Source organism: Platichthys flesus, chromosome 8, assembly GCF_949316205.1.
Source record: "Platichthys flesus chromosome 8, fPlaFle2.1, whole genome shotgun sequence".
NCBI lineage: Eukaryota > Metazoa > Chordata > Actinopteri > Pleuronectiformes > Pleuronectidae > Platichthys > Platichthys flesus.
The window spans coordinates 11,658,877-11,664,590 of NC_084952.1; positions in this window are offsets into that span (position 1 = coordinate 11,658,877).

Consider the following 5,714-nt stretch of genomic DNA (forward strand, 5'->3'; position numbering starts at 1 on the left):
GGCCAAGTTTGAGACAAATGAAACATTTATTCCAGAGCTCTGGCAATGAGGACGCTGATGGTGGCCAGAGCTACACACACACACACACACACACACACACACACACACACACACACATACACACATGCACAAACACACACACACATGAGAGTGTCAGTCCAAAAGAGAAAGTCTGAGCAAAGAAAGGATGGGAAAACAGTAAGAAAAAGGAAAACCAACAAATTAAAATAAATATGTTTTCTGTATGTCATTCTATTATTTTGCTCTCTCCACATTTGAGGTCACATCTCGACATCTACCACTCCCTCCTCTTCCTCCTCTTTTTCCTTCTCCCTCCTCCTCCTCCTCCTCCTCTCCAGGAGGCGGAGGGGTGACAGATATGCTCCAAGGTTCACTTTGCTACCTGGAGACCGACAGCCTCCCTCGGCCAGCCAATCAGAGGCTGTGATTCACAGCCTCCTGCTCTTCCATTGGTCCACCGCTCCCGGGAACTCATTCCACTATCAATGGCCGTATCATTGTGTCGTCTGGCAGTGCTGAAGCCAATTATACTGCCCCCTCTCTTTGTTTTCCATCTCTTTCCCCCAGCAGACCCCCTTCACGCATATAAGGGCACAGACCCACACACACACACAGACGCACAGACGCACACACGCATACAAATCTCCCCCGACTCCCTAGAATGTCACAACAAGAGACTGGAAGAGTCTGGGAATCAAGAAAACCTGAAACTCATAGTAATGAGACTTCACTTTGGATCCGTCTGGAATCCATGCTATTACTGCAACAAAAACAAACCCACATTCATATCAATATAAATACACAAAACCTAAAGATAATCGTTATTTTTACTATAGCCATGATCAAATATAATTCTTCTAATTGTCTCCAGTACAAATTTGATTAGCAGCTTTCTGTGCAGCTGCAACACTGAGAAAGGAAAATGATAACATAATGAAGTGAAAGGATAAATAAGGCTGTAGAAGAGGAAACAGTCGGCCTTCAACACCTGTTGTCTGCATCATGTTTCACACAAGCAGTGTGTTTATCATTTCAACAAATAAGATAACATTCCAGTGTTAAATGTCAATGATGAATAAAAACTAAATGCTATTGAAACACGCTCATATTTGCTGATTAGCATTGGATAAGAAGTGCAGGTCTGTGTGATATGAAACATCATTCGCTCAGAAGTATGATGACCTGACGATGTCCGGATAATAATGAAGCCTGATTGGAGTATGAACGTTTTTTTTGTCATGCTCATATTTCTAATTTCAGATCCATCAGAACATTTCACTAAAAACCACATGAGTCTACCTCTTTGTGAGGCAGCATTACATTTCCATCTCACCCTCATCTGACCTAGAACGATTTATAACTGCGGGCATGGAAACAGCGATGATTAACAAAGTTACAACAGATGGCACAACTGTTCTCTACCAGGCTTTATTAAAACTTCATAAATGTTTTGTTACCACCCTGATAATCGCTGGAAACACTGAAAAATCTCAAAGGAATGTGCAAAGAGTTGTGCAACATGTTGTCGTTGACATGAGCTTAATTCATTCTAAACTACAAGATGATTTCTATAACTGATGTGACAAATAAGAAACCTCCTGATAGAAGCAATATGTGTGAGTAACTGAGGATCTGTGGATGTGGGAGTGCAGGACCTTTTAAAGAAAAGTGGTGGGAAGTAACATAGTACATTTACTTTGTCACTTTTACCTGTGTTTTACTTGAGTAGGTTCATTTTTAACTACTTTTCACTTTTCCTTCACTAGATTTGTATAAAGCATTGTGTCATATGTCAGTATTTTTTTTGTATTCTAAAAGTATCAATACTTTTTTCACTGAGCCAATCAGAGCCAGCGAGTAACATTAGACCCCGCCTCCTGCTGCAGCGTCATCAATATCTCATCTTCACACAACATGACATGAAGTCAGTATCACAGAGTTGGTCGTGTGACTTCTTCCAGCTTCCTGTTGGCAACACGAACAGGATGTTTACAGGCAGCCAACCGCGTGTCTCCGGAGTGTAACAGGAGTGGAAGCTCCCGCTAAGACACGCCCATGTGAGAACACACCTATAGGCTCCATGTACTCAAGGATGCAAATGAGCCAAACAAAGGAGGCAAACAGAGCGGGCGTGAGTCCAGAACTCAAACACACAAAACACACACAGGACACACACACAGAAAAAGACACACAAACACGCAGGTCGCCTGTTCTCAGCGGCTCCTGCTGTAACGTCGGTGTGAACAAAGTTATTATCTTTTTAATCCACAGGCCTAGACTTTTGTTCTTCACCTAATCACTCCATCATGGCCGACGTCTCCTCCCATATCTCCCCTCTCTGTTTGAGTCCCTCAGCTCCCCGTCCTTTCATCTGCTCTTCTATGTGTTTCCTTGTTTCATTCATTCTCAAACTCACTCACTGCTTTAAATTGCAAATCTCACCCTCGGCTCCCAACTGTGTTAGTCACTGGAGCACGACCTCACACCTCTTTCTGTGAGCGTTTCATTTAGAAGCAAAAAGTATAACCCAAATTAGACATTCAATCAGATGCTTCATGTTCATCACCTGATAGAATTTAAGCTCAAAGTTGGATGAAAGGAACTGTTGACTGGAGAAGGATAAATTGTGAGGAGGAAAGTTACTTTAACTACTAATGACTGTCAAAGATTAATGGTCCAATATTGCAGTAAGGGAGATTCCCATGTCTCTTGATTACAAAGCAGATCAGGGTGCTCTATGGAAACTGTGAAAGTATCTAAAACACTCGATCCACAGAGAAATACTCAAACACCATATTCCAGGACTTCTGTAACTTTGTGATGTCACAGCTATACCATGAAAACACAATAAAAACGAATGGATGTCTAGATTTCACATTGTTTCATGTGATTTGTTTGGTTGTCATTTGCGAATATTTGGGTTGTATTGTTTCTGCCAGTATCATTTCTGATCTCTTTGCAGTTGCAACATCAAAATGTTATCAAAAGACAATTTTTCTCCGCTCCACAACACAACTCACTCTTGCAGGTCTGCTACACGAATGATTTCAGCAACACTTTTGTAGATAGCATATGGAACCCACACACACACACACAGCTATGGGCCCTGGTCTTGTCTTTGATTAGGATCAGATGCTGATTTCTGTTTTCAAACCGACAGGAAAACAGAGCACACTTTGATTTACCATCTTCTCTAGTGTCACGCCAGAATGATTGCAGCCCCACGGCCTACATGTGTGTGTGTTTTCCCACAGAAGGCTGATAAATGATGAAAGGAAGTCAGTGTTTTCCGGCTAAATTAACACGGAGCGGTTAATGAGGTGAAAGCTCAGATTCACCGCGGAGCCGAGGCCTTCGCTCACAGCGCACAGGAGAGCTGCTGGGAAACGGGCTCCTTATTCTCCAGGTGTTCCACATGAAACCGCTTCCAAAAACAGAACTCATTATTTTTCCGGAGTAGTTCTAAATCAGTAGAAGGGGCTCTGAGTAAAATGAGAGAAATGCAAACACTGTGTATTTAGATATTTGAAAAGTTTTTAGAATGCTGCAAAAACATTGTATTCATATACAATAGGGTAATGTGGGTAAACACAAGGTAAGTGGTTAAAGCTTTGGAATCAAACCACCCAGCAGAACTTATACTGAGCTACATTATCTGTAAACTCCTTTTAGCTTTCACTGGTAGTTTAATGTAAAGTTTCGTGGCCAATAAAACCCTGCACATGGAGTCTGGCTTGTCTGATGTTTCTCTTAACACACACAAACAGGGGGGTTGGATGTGAACTTAGTTTTCAGGTGAAATCGTGACCTGCTGAATGATATAGGACACAAGTTTTCTTCTTTCCAGTTTAAATCAAAAGCAGAAGCAAATTGGTTGTAACGTGGTGACGTGTCCAACATGCCGCAGTGCTGTGTCCCTTACTTTTGTCTGTGGCTGGTGTGTGCTGACACAGATGTGGATATCGAATCACGAAGGTTTCAGTCTGAACACACCGCGGCCTTCATCCTGACTGAAGCTGTGAATCCACCTCAATGAAGAAAGCTGAGTCCAAGAAAACCTCCAGCTTTTCTGCCAGGTCTGCATCTGTGGCATGTGGCATGAGCCAGCAGGGCAATTCTGAGATGTATTTCCAGACAGAACAGGCCCGTGTGACTGGGCTGACCACTGCAGGGAGGAAACTGGGATCAGTGCAGGTCATGATTATTCATGTTATATGTTTGGAAACTTTTCTGAGTGTCAGCTGTGGTTGGAGGAAGGAGGGGAAGAGGGATCCAAGCTGGTGATTGTGCTGCTGGTCAGATTCATGGTGAGTTTCCTCTGGGTGAGCTGGTAAAAAGGGAAATCCACATATTTCACATATTAACGTTTACAGGTCCTGGGAGCATCACTCAATAGAACAGTGCCTGTTAATGTTCAGGAGCTACTCAAGCATTATTCCTCATCTTAAATGAGTCCTCAACAAACAGTTCTACAATTTACTGTCACTTTTTATTGTTTGTGTGTCTATGCTGCCGAATGAAGATAGAAAACTTTGTGTCCATCCTATCTGGTTTATCTGCAGTGAAGATTTTATTGTCATTTGTTTTATTACGATTCAAGTGTCTTAAATATTAGTTTAATTAATTAACACACTTACTTTTTCATACATTGCATGTCGGCTATTTCAGAGCCCTGGACACGATTGACACCGTTAGTGGCACCAGAGAGAGCTGTATAAACATTTGGTTAGAACAAGTATTTTTTGAATAACAATAATAAACTTTATTTATATGTCACTTAACAAAACACAGTTACAAGGTGCTTTACAAAATGTAAAAATTTGAAAATGAAAGGCAAACAATAGGAAACAATAAGAGACAATTCAAAAGAAATTTGAAGATCATATAGGAAGAGCACAGATACAGAAATAACAGAGAAGAGTAGAAACAGATTAAATTAAAACATCATAAAAGGGTTCAAATAGGACAAACTACTTAATGTTAACAGTGTGAACATTGTTCTCTTTTAATGTCACAACATCTTAACTGGGCCACCAACACTGAACATAAGATGATCCACACTCTGGCCCTGAGTTAATTTTCTTTCTTAGAAAGCCTGTATTTTGTTACAAAACAAATAGAAACTGAGGCCAAATGATGATGTGGTTGTTGCTGGAGTGCAGTTGGCTGAGTTTCTATATGTTTATATGTTAACAGACATTGAGGTGAAAGAGGAGCTGGTGAGAAGAGGAAGAACAGCAACATGAGGGTGTAAACAGAACATGAGAAAAGAAGGGACACATGATGAAAAACAGAATAAAGGCATCAACTGTGCTCCATCTCTCAAATACACAGACACACGCACACTGTATACATGTCCTGGTGAGGGATCATGTTGTAAACAGGCCATCAATGGTGGAAAATGTCTGTGGAAACCCTTGAGCCATAGAAGTGTCTGGAAATTCTCTGTAAAAATAACTAATTCCACTGTTTATTCATTCTTCTGCTGCCTTTTGGCAATAAAATGAATGTTTCACAGCAAGCAGCGGCTGTCTGGTATTTCACAGCACAATGTGTTTTCATGAGAGAGAGAGAGGGAAGAAGAGGGGGAGAATTTTTTAAAAATACATGAAAACGACTGTGGAGCCGTGTCTTCTCACTAACACACCAGCAACATCCGTGTGACACAACAAAAAAAACGAGCAAGTCGTTCA